Here is a 12,303-nt window from a genome sequence, read left to right as displayed (position 1 = left end):
AAAGTAAGGATAACGTACTTTTTTCACACAACTCCAGGGTGTCAGCCGCCAGCAAGATGTCGTCGACATATTGAATGAGGGCGACCCCCTCGAGCAGAACAAAGGAATCCAATTGTCTTTTCAAAGCCTGACTGTAAATGCTAGGGCTTTCTGTGTAGCCCTGGGGGATCCTACAAAAACGATAAGATCTATTATTTAATGTAAACCCAAAAAGATATCGGCTATCGGGGTGGATGGGAATGGAAAAGAAGGCATTCTTCAAATCGATCACTGAGAACATAGTCGCCGTAGGCGGGACCAAAGTAAGCAACGTCGTGATATCGGAAACCACTGGGTACTGAGGTATCACGATCTTGTTTACTTCTCTCAAATCAATTATAAACCGATAAACCCTGGCATCCGTATCCTTTTTCAGTATGGGAAGAATCGGACTGTTACAAATGTTGTAGGGGACTTCCTCCACTACCCCTACTGCCATCAAATCCTGCACTATCTGCATGAGAGCCTCCTCGCCCTCCTGGGAAATACGGTACTGTGGGAGGCGTGGTAACACCGCCCCCTCCTGGACACTAATGTGGACCGGTGGAATCACCATTTGTCCCACATCAGTATCCGACGCTGCCCACAAAGCACGAGGGAGAGTAGCTAACAGCGCATCCTCTGACATCGCACACATCCGTTCAGACCGGGGGTAATTGTCATTCAATATTACCCGCACACCAGCAGGGGAGCAGCGGATCGTAGCCCTAAAATGCTTTAACATATCAAGGCCCATAATGTTGTCCGGTGTGTACGGGGCAAGCAGAAACGGACAGGGTGCAGAAAAAGAATCAACCTTAAACATGAGGGGCTGCGAAAGAGGGCTTCGGGAGAGTGTACCGTCAAACCCTACCGAAGTGACCATTAAGCCGGATGGGGGAGCCCCCGGAACCAATTGCTTAGACAGCGCACTACGTGTCGCTCCTGTATCCACTAGGAACTGATCAGTAGAGCCCAAAACCTCAGCCGATACATAAGGACCCTTCTGATCGACCGGCACCTCAACTGATTCTAACCCCCATCCAACGCATTCCTATGCATGCTGAGAGTCATGGTACCCCGATCGGTCAATCCCTGACACTTGATACTGATGCTGGCGATCGAAAACATTTGATCTATCTCGGTGCTGCCCAGCAGAGTCAAAACGAGCCTGTTCGTTAGAATTCCCTCTAAAGTTCGAGAAACCCTCTCTACCTCGCGGGCCACCCTGAGTATGCCCCTGACGCGATGCATGCAACACCGGGCAGTCCCTAGCCCAATGACCCGATTGCTTACAATACGCACATTGGTTCCTATTCAAATCAGATCGGCCCGAGGGAGGACCGTAAGATCCTCCCCTACCTCTATTACTACCCCGTCGGGGCGGGCCATATACTTGTGCCAACATCACCTTTGTTTTTAAATCTTTCGATTTCTTTTCCTCCTGGCCCTTTGCTTCTTGCTCCTGACGCTCATAATACTGGGCGATAGCCAGGAGGGCCGTCGGTGTTGCGGAAGACCAAGAACTTTCGCTCGCTTTTAAACGGGCCGCAACTGCCGGCAGCAGATTAGCCACATATTTGTCCGCAAAGAGGTGGCGACCCGTATCATCAGTAAGCGACTGGCCACTAAAATCATGAAACGTCTCCTCAAAACGCGTAAAGAAGTCCGCAACTGACTCGTCAACTTTCTGTTTACATGAAGCTAACATATTCCAATCAATCTTTTTAGGGGGGATAATTGTCTTCAACTTAGTCAGAATAGCAGTAGGGAGGTCTAAGATACTCTGGGGTGGTTTCTGCGCGGGCTTCCGTTCCCTATCCTCATCCTCAAGGTCAGACCACCGAGCCTTAAAGGCAACTATATCATCTACCTTTCGGACAGATCGCCACATATCCGGTGGTAGAATAAGGCCAAAGAACAGGTCTATATCTGCTAAGGTCATAACGCAAGAATTCAAGGCCCCCTCGACTTCTTCGTAGAAAGCCGCTGGATTCTTGCGGGGATCAGGCAACGCATTCTTTAATGCCATGACGTCAGCCCTGTGCCAGGGAGTATCAACCCAATTATACACAAAATATCCCTTAGCATCGGCAGAGGTAATATCCGAGCTAGTCCCCGCTCCTTTAGGAGGAACATACAAAGGCGCCGCTTCGCGCATTGGTTTAGCATGCACTGGATCGCTCTTATCTGATTGCGAGGTGGATGAATGGCCGCCTCCAGTACGCGAATCCGACCGCTTTTCCTCCTCAAGATGTTGGCGCGCTCTCTCTTTAAGGTCTGCTGCCTCATCCCGCAACGCAAACAGTCGTCGAACCGCCTCAGACGCCTTAGAGGGAGAGAAAACACCATTACGCAATGCTTTAGAATCTGATACCACATCAGCAGGTTCAAAGACACTGGAATATTTCCGAAAGGCAGTAATCACTTCATCAGAAAAGTGTCCCAAGAAATACAACCTTTCCCTATCCTGCCACGACTCCCAAGAAGCCAACAGTTCATCAAGGGATAACTTGCCCTTACATGCACGATAGGAAAACTGTCGAAGCTCACCCATTCGCTCGGCCGATAACATGGACCGCGTGTCTACCTTACTCGAACCCGATCCAGAATCTTGTGGCCTCGGGGCAGACGCGCCGACATAAGGAGGCGGAGAACGATCTAATAAATAAAAATCATCGTCATGATTATTAAGGACAGGATAGAGTGGCTGACGAACAGCATATTGACCCGAGACTTGTAACCTATGTTCTTTCTCTTGCTTCTCCGTCTGTTCTCTTTCCTCCCGACGCTTTGCTTCCTGCGCTCTCACATGATCATTCTTTCGTTGCTCTTTATCAAACAGCGCTTTCTCGCGTTTCTCCCGCTCACGCACTTCCTTCACCCATAGTCGCACACATTCAAACATATCTTGCCGCGCACGCCGTTTACACATACACTGTTCCACATACTCAATCTTACGTATATCAAACGACCCATACAAAGGCCATCGCAACTCAGGATCTTTTTTAGTATATTTCCTCCATACTGTGCTGTACATTATGGAAGAAAGACCATGCTTCACATACATATCCCTATTAGGAGTCCCCTCTGGGGGAGCCGGAGCAGATTCCTCGAGGTTCAACCGGTTTCCAAAGCAGCAACACCACTTACGGAGTGCGCTAAAAGCAGGCATGCTCAGAAATAATGCAAAATATGCAATATTATAAAGAAAATGGCACTTAATCGTTGCGCCGTTCAAGGTTACACAGCTCCGGAGAAATCTCTCCACATTACCTGCCTATATGTGGTGCAACGCATATATTTTCACAAAGACAAATACAAAATATGACTAGTCATCACAAATCAAACTCAAATAGCCAGACCAGGCTTCAAAAACTCGGAGCAAGTACCGTACACCGGTTCTTACCAATCAAGAGTCCAGATTCCAACTGCCAAGCTCCAAAATCGCCCAAACGGCTTTCACGGCAGGACCGACAGAAGAGGTCTCAGTCGAGGACCGGCGCCACCCAGACGGTCAGCTCGGAAGGGAAGGAAGAAAAACCTCGGGATGCCAGGGCTAAGACGCCGCTGGCAGTGATCACGTCCCTGGCCAAATTCCTCACCTTCGTCGCGACCAGTCCTTCGAGCATCCGAGTCGCCGATGAGCCCCACGTGACGGGCGCCAATTGATGAATACAGGCCCCAGCTAGGCCCGCAGGACACAAGGGTTCGCTCTCCTGTAATGGAATCTATAAGGAAGTTGGCACGGAAACTGCAAAGTACAAAGACAGCATTTATTAACCCTTAAGGGTGGTCCTACAATCCACACAACACTCTTCAGTATTGCATAGAGTAGCACAAAGAACTTACGTACATGGTCCCCTTTTATACACAATAGAGGGGCTCATAAGTGGGTGGATACAACATGAGGCCGAAGAACATTACCATTTATGGTCATTTTCGATACTGAATCAATATGTGGGCGGAGCTAACACACTCCTTGAGCCCGCGAAAACATGGTCAAGCAGGGTTAAGTGATAACAGATGTGGTCAAGTCTGGGCATGCGCCAGATGGACAAAGGAGCTATTTATAGACTGTTACTAGGCAGATTACAAGAGCAACTAACACAGAGGTTGGACTCTTCTCGTGGGGAACACGTGGAAGCATGACAATACAAAATGGAGTCCGAACTTCGGTCAACATAACAGAGAAAACATGATCTAAAGTAAGGGAATTAGTGTCTTTAGTAAATGCTTAATCACATCGTTGTTTCAATTTACAACACTATGGTACCGAATCAAGCAACAATACTGTTTCAGATCCCCTGCATTGCAGAATGGTTTACTGTTGTGGATATCTGTCAGGCTTTCTTCTCTCTTCCATTGCCCGAGGACAGTCAATTTCTTTTCCCATTTGTGTTGAGAGATAGAGTTTTGGCATGGTGCCACGTTCCACAAGGGTATACAGAAAGTCCTTCAATCTTTAATCAGATCTTGAAAAACAATCTTTAAACTCTACAGATGTCGTGAAATTCAGTACTTGTGCAATACATTTAAGACCTACTTGTAGCATCAAGTATGCAAGAAGCCTCTAAACAGAACACAATTGCTCATTTAAATTATCTGTCCGAGAACGGACACGCAGTATCTCCAAGGAAATTGTAATATTGTCAAAAAGAAGTCCTATATTTGGGACATCTCATTGAGAGGGAAATGAGAAAGGTGCCACTGGAGAGAATAGAGACAATTCTGAAGATGAATTCACCCAGGACACATAGAGAGGTCAAAATGTTCTTGGAAATGGTTGGCTACTGTAGGCAGTGGATGCCAAACTTTTCCCCAGTGGCCAAGCCTTTAGTGAGGCTGACGCACAAAGATGTGCTGATCCGCTTCCATGAGACAACGATTGTTTGAAAGCTTTCCTAAAGCTGAGAGAAAATCTCTGCTGTGCCCAATCCTACAAATGCCTGATTACGTAAGATGTTCACATTATTTTGCAGTGAGAGAGAGGACTGCGCTCTCTAAATGATTACTGAGATGCATGGAGGCTCTCGAAGACCTGTGATATATTTTTTAACTACACTTGACCATGTTGCCGCAGGACTGCCTAGCTGTCTTAAACCGGTTGCGCAGTTTGTGTCAGTATTGAGAGGTGTGATACCATAGTGATGCAACAAACACCCTCTTACACTGATGGTCCCTCACCTGGTGGAGATATTGCTCACCCATACAAAGACACAGTATCTGACAAACAACAGACGTACACAATATGAACACCAGATACTTGCTGCCAAGAACGCTGTTTTGAAAAGTTATCAGACACTCAATCCAGCTACATTATTACCATTGCCTGTGAATCAAATTGATGGGGTTTAAATTGAATATGACTGCCTAGATGTTATGAATTTTTCACCTGGCCAAATCTTGACATTATAGATTAACCTCTTGATGAGCTTCACTATGTAATCTTTGTGGACAACTCATGCCTAAGAAACAATGAAGAAACTTTGAGAGCGGCTTATGCAGTATGCACAATTTTAGAAGTGGTGGAAGCATCCTGGCTTTGAGGTGTTACCTATACACAAGTGGTGGAATAAATTGCCCATGCAAGAGCTGACTGTCTCTCAGCTCTATTAAGAGTGACTATATTTACAGATAGTCAATATGGCGTTGGTCTGGTCCATGAATTTTGGCATGTATGGTCACAAAGGAGTTTTTTTTTAAATGATCAGGTTCCCCTATTTGAAACGGGGAATATAGGATGAGATTATTGGAAGCTTTGAAGTTACCCAAAGAGATTGCGGTTGTTAAATGTGCAGCTCACAAAAGTGGCAAAGACTACGTCACCTTTGGAAATCGATATGCTGATGAAGATGTACATTATGGTGCACTTGTGGCATGCACATTTAATGGAGAATATACAAATGAATCTAATGAGGACACTACCTTTTCTATATTGTTGTCAGTAGCTGATACTTGGGAAGAAATCAAAACACTACAAGAAGAAGCTTCAGAAGCAGAATAGCACGGGTGGATTAGAGCAGGAAGTATTAAAAATGCAAATTACATTTGTGTTTCAGCAGACTGAAGACCAGTGTTGCCAGAGTTTATTATTCTCCAAGACACAACATTTTCATGGTCCTGCACACATTGGAAGTGATGCAATGGTTAGACTGTTTAACCCCTTGGGTGCGGGTTTATTTCTCGCACTGTGTGGGAGAAATAAATGGTGGGTGGGATTACGACAGCTCCCGGCCGTCGTGCGCACACGCCCACCGTGATGCATGACGGCCGGGAGCCGTCATGCGCATACAAGGGGTTAAGAAGAATTGGTTAAATTCTAGATTCAGATTTTTAGCTATGCCCTAGGTGCGCTACATGTCAGCAAATGAATGTAGGAAAAAGGACCCCTTGTAACACTTTGCCACAATGGCTGATCAGGAGGACCCTTTAACAGCATGGAGTTGGATTTCATCGAAATGCCCATGTGCAACAGTCTGAGATGTGTTCTGGTTATAGTATGCATTTTCTCCCAATGGGAGGAAGTCTACCCAACACGGAGGAATGACAGTCTCACTGTCGCTAAGCTTCTGTTACATGAACACAGTCCATGGTTCGGTTTCCAGTTTCTCTGGAGTCAGACCGAAGGACCCATTTCAGTAATGTGGTATTCAGAATGCTGTGTGTGGCTCTTCAGGTGCAACAGTGATAACAGTGTAGCTATCGTCCTAAGGCTTCGGACATAATAGAGCAGTCAAATGGAACATTGAAGCCTCAATTGGCTAAAGACTGTGCACCCACTTCATTTAAATGCCCAGATGCTTTCCCACTGGTTTTGACGAGTCTTCGAAGCACCACTGAAAGTAGGACAGGATTATCACCCCATGAAATCCCCATGGGTCGTGCTTTAAGACTGCCTCCTGTACCTGCAAATGCGCTGATAAACATCACAGATGGCATGATATTCAATTGCTGCAAAGGGCTAGCTCATGTGGTGCATTCTGTTTCTCACCAGGTTGGAGTGGTCAGTGCCACTCCACATCAGGATCAGTGCCACAACCTTCATCCAGGTGACTGGGTTTGGTGATGAAACATGTTGCAGAAATCCTGCTGGGGGCCAAGGTGGAAAGGTCCTTAGCGGGTCATCTTGATTACCAACACTGCTGTCAAATGTGCTGGGATACCAAATTGGGTTCATGCTTCGCACACTCAGAGAGTAAGATGCCCATAAGAAGAAGTAGTGTTTTTTGAGCCAAATCCAAGATCTCCTGTTCCTGTACATCCAAAAGCATCAGAGGGGCGTGGAGTACAGCAAAACCACTCAAATGTAATAGTTCCTGAAATCTCACAAAGTGGCGTGGAAACACCGCAGAGGAAGAATTGAGAGCTGAGAATAAAGGATCTGTCGAAGCATCACAAGAGCAATTAAATTATCCAGATGAAGGAACAAGTGCGAGAAGTGAAAGACCCCTTTGGAGATCGGGATGGTCAAATGGAAGGAGGAAATTGAGATCAAGTGTGTCAGTTGAACGTATACCACAAACCATCATCAAAGAAACAGAATCTAGTGGTATAAGCGAAACTGAGGAAGATCAAGAGACACCAAAGAGATCCAAGAGAGTGAGAGTACCTTGCCTTAGGTATTCTGCATATGAATGGACTTACTATGCAGACAATGTGTCGAACTCATCAAGTCAAAATCCTAATTAGCGGAAATCAGAGACATTTGAACCTCCATGATATGCCACACTGAGAATCAGCATTAATTAGGTATGATTTCTGAAATAAACATTACAATTAAGAACTAGACAAGCACTATTTAGTGAATTCAAAACCAAATCAATTGAAAGGACAAATGGTGAGCTGTGTCAAAAAACTGCAAAATAAGGGACTAGGGTAAATGAAATTGACAATAAATAATTAACAAAAGGGAATAAAAATAATTATGAAGAAATCTCTAGGGCAGAGGTTGCAGTAGAAGAGTAGGGAATAACTCATTTAGAAGATGGAGTAGGCCTAGGGATGTCTCACAAAGATTGTTATATATAAACTGAATGTCAACACTGTAAGTTCATCATCAAAAATGTTTTGCACATTTGCACAAGTAGAAGTCAACACAGAATATTGAACTTGCCTTCTGTTATATTCTATTAACGTTTGACTGTAGACAAACAGGTGTCTAAAAGCACTCACGTCCTTGTACCCCTCCAACCACTTCTCAGACCCCCTTCCTGCAAAGATCTCATACCGGCACTACTGCCACTTTGGACAAAGATTATCAATGCCTCCTTAGTCCAACAAATTATTCCTGAAATTCTCAAATCAGGACAAGTTTCCCCCATCCTAAAAAAAACTACGGCGGACCCCACGGACCTAAATAACTACCGAACAATTTCCAACATCCCACCTCTGGCTACACTCCTAGAAAAATGTGTTGTCAGCCAGTTAGACAACCACATCACTAATTTCCACCTGCTCAATGAATTCCAATCTGGCTTCCGGGCAGGGCATAGTACTGAATCAGCTATGACCCACATCGTAGATGACGCACTACGAATCCTAGACCAGAACGAAACCTGCCTACTTATCATGCTTGACTTATCTTCGGCCTTTGACACCATCAAACATGATAACCTTCTAGATCTCTAGCAATAAAGAATGGGCTTATAAGGGTCAGTACTAGATTGGTTTACCTCATTCCTCCTGAATAGCTCCCAAAGGTTCAAGGTCAACCAATCCCTGTACACTACCGTCCCAGTCACATTTGGAGTCCCGCAGGGCTCCTCCCTCTCACCTACACTGTTTACCCTACTCATGGAGCCGCTCACGTATTTCTCGACTCATCAAATATCCACTTTCACATGTACGCAGACGACACGCAACTATACTTAAAGATAAGTTCTCCAGATGACAGCAAATCTCTCAATCTAACTTTACAATAAACTCAGTCATGGTTGACTAAAAACCACCTCAAACTAAACGCCCTCAAAACTGAATTCTTATGAGTCACCCCACCTAACCAACCAGCCACCATACACGAAGGGCTTAAACAACTTTCAGCGTTCAACTGCCAACCTCTTATAATAGATTCAGCAAAATCACTGGAGTAACTCTGAATAGTAACCTAAACATGCAAAAACACATCAGTGCTGCAGCAAAAAGAGCAAACTCTCAGATGAACACTATGGGAAAATTAAAACCCTTCCTCCCAGTAAATGACTTCAAGCTGGCAGTCCAAGCACTAGTAATTCCAAGACTAGAATATGGTAGTGCAACTCTCTGTGGACTCCCTAGATCTACAACTGCCCCCCTAAGAGCATCACTAAACTCAGCGGCCAGGCTCATCACAGGTTCCAAAAGAAATAGCCACATCTCCCCTGACTTCAAAGCGCTCAATTGGCAACCCTTCTAAGCAAGAATTCAATTAAAAATCACCTGCATGACGGATAAAGCCATACGTCACAACACCCCGAGGTATCTGGCCCAGAAACTGGAGCTTTCAAGTGGAAACAGATCATCCAGGATCGCCAACAACCTTCTTCTAAAGCCTCAAAGATTTGCCAAGAAGAAAACATATAACCGTGCCTTCTCTGGTATTGCTCCAAGGATTTGGAATGCACTACCCCCAGAAACCAGACTTATTCCCTCAACTGCCTCCTTAAAAAAAGAAGTCAAATCTCTTCTCATGACGAAATCCACTTGAACATTGAATCGGACTCTTAGAACAGCCAGCTGGAACATAAGACATTATGTCGAAATACTACGTTTCTTTTGTACATTGTCTCTTTTGTTTAATTACCTCACTTGTAAAGCGCTCTGATACCCGCAAGGGTCGTGTCCTCGCTATATAAAACCTTCAAAATAAAAATAAATAAATAAATAAATACTAAAGCTAAATGTAGAGAAGTGATTATTGTCACACTAATACTAGTTTATATTATCTATTATAATCCTTTTTGTTTGGATGAGTTTTACACCAGATATAGCTACACCTAGGTCTACAGTGCCTGCACACACAATAGATAAAATGAAATTTTAAACTTAATTTGTAGATTATTCAAAAGAAGAGCTTTCAACAAACATTTATTCAAGATTAGTTCAGGAATACACTCAAGCTTTAGGGCCTGATTACGACTTCAGCATGAAGTGCCCCACAGTCGCTTTGCGGCAATCCGACCACCCACTTCCCTGGTGGTCCAAAATTTCAATTACGATGTGAGCGGGAACACCGCCTTCCCGACCGCCACCACCGCCGTCAATTTTGGTAATATGTTGACTGATGCACCCCATAGAGGCAGTCCCACCAAGCTTCCCACTGACCAAATTACAACTTGTCCTTCCGCCGACCTTTTTCTGGTGGGGACACCGCTAAGAGAGAGTTGGTGGAAAAGCAGGAAATGAGGGGAAAAACTGCCTCCAAGGGGAATGTGCCCTTATAAAATGTAACTGGTGCTCATGTTTTGCGCTCCAATGCCTTCTGGTTGGGTGTGTGCACTGTTTCTCTTGCACAACGTAATGCAAGGAAGCAGTGCGCCCGACTGGCTGGTGGCACTGTAGTGTGGCCGACAATGGCTTCTGGTTCATTACCAGAGCCGAAGTGTGCCGCCGCCATGACTAAACGGGAAGGCTGCTGCGACGGGCTGCTGGTAAAACCGCCTAACTCATAATTGGCCCCTTAGATACTAAGGACTGCTATGTTTGTGCATACTTACCTTCCGGTTAAAAAAAAAAAAGCTAATTTTAGGCAAGTGCGACCCGCTTTTTTTCTTTTTTTTCAAATGCTTATGGGCAGCACTGCTAGTAGACTCCGGTCCAGCTGTGATTAGCTAGGTTCTGTTATGCTTACCCTTCTCGGCACTATGCACTTTGAAATGTTTGGCTTTTATATTTGATGCTCTTTGAACTCCTAGAGTGGTGATATATTGTGCCCTGGATCAAATCTTTATCAACGTGGTATTGTATGTAACCCATTTGTGGCTTTGCATTTGTGTGTTTGATGGAGCGGGTAAAATGTTTTCTTTTTATATACCCAATCCATTTATATAAGTTTATATTAAAATGATTAATAATTAATTCTAATAACTAATAGATTGATGTGAAGGTACTAAATCAACCTTATTAACCAAGAGAATACACGTGGGAATGCATTTGCATGGCTAAAATAATAAGTGAACTAAGTTTGTATGCATATTAAAAACGATAAATGTTGCTTGAGCAGTGTTAATGTGATTTGCGCTTAAATAAACCAGCATTAACGGCTTTGAATGTTGCATATGGCTAGATAAATGCATACACATAAGGGTATTAGCAAGGGTTTAACACTGTTTTAATCATTTCTATGTATTAATTATGATTTTGTGTTTCTTTGCTTAAAGTTGACTATTCTGGCCTACCAAAAGATGGCCGCCGACTGAAACTTAACTAAAGTATATGACTTCATCATTTGAACAATGGAGAAAGGCGCCTGCACTGACTTCGTTCTTGTCCCTTGTGTGACCTGTCAGACCATGCCCATGAAGACTACCCTGGGCGAGGTGCCAATGTCCCTGAACGTGAAGCAATTGTTGCCAATGGGAAAAGTGAACTACCGAACTCAACCTATTACCAATGGACTGATACATTTTGACCTGGGATTAGTCTTTCCCATACGTCTACTTTGAGATTTCATCCACATGAGAAAATTTGAAAATGTTTCCTAATGTATTGAGATGTATTTGAATTCAGCCAATCGCTGGCCTGAGAAATGAGAAAATGTAACTTTAATATGTAAATTTTAGTATAAATATTAGTAGACTAGAGAGGGAAGGGGCTACTTTTTTTGCGGCTACTCTTTAGGCTACTCTATGCTACTCTATGCTGCTGCTGCTGCTCTTTACTAGAGACCACTTTGTGCCGAGCTATTGACGGAGAATCGATGATCAGAGATCCTTATGCTGACGGAAGAGGACGGAGACTTTTAGAACTCTGATGAATTTTCTGAGGACCAGTTCTGACTTAGAAAACGACAATTAGCCAGAATAGGTAAATATGACAAAAGATAATATTGCATTATTAGGATTTAACCTGCATTTAAATTAGATAAAGAAAATCATTATTTGAATTACTGTGTCGGGTGATTATTTCTTAAATGTTTATTGATTAATTTGAGAGTTAAAAGCGTCATTAAACTAAATAACAACTAAATGATCCGATTGACCTCCGGATGGAGGAACTGTTAGGGTAATTCAGAAGAAGTGGTTTTTCCTCTATCCAAGCGAACAGCTGTAGTGTGGGTTTGGAGATCCCTCTGTAGGCACGGATAGT

At 44.0% G+C, this 12,303-nt stretch overlaps 1 long non-coding RNA gene across 1 annotated transcript in view; it reads left to right on the top strand.

The window, feature by feature from the left end:
* LOC146829231 (uncharacterized) overlaps positions 1 to 12,057 on the top strand; it is a 151,178-nt gene extending 139,121 nt beyond the window's left edge. Inside the window, exon 3 of the long non-coding RNA XR_014962206.1 lies at positions 11,376 to 12,057. This is a non-coding gene — a long non-coding RNA (uncharacterized LOC146829231). The remainder of the gene's footprint in view (positions 1 to 11,375) is intronic.
* The last annotated feature ends 246 nt before the right edge of the window (positions 12,058 to 12,303 follow it).

This window comes from Triturus cristatus, chromosome 5_2 (assembly GCF_964204655.1).
Source record: "Triturus cristatus chromosome 5_2, aTriCri1.1, whole genome shotgun sequence".
NCBI classification, from domain to species: Eukaryota; Metazoa; Chordata; class Amphibia; order Caudata; family Salamandridae; genus Triturus; species Triturus cristatus.
The sequence above is the reverse complement of the archived record's forward strand: the minus strand, read 5'-3'. Positions and strand labels throughout refer to the sequence as shown.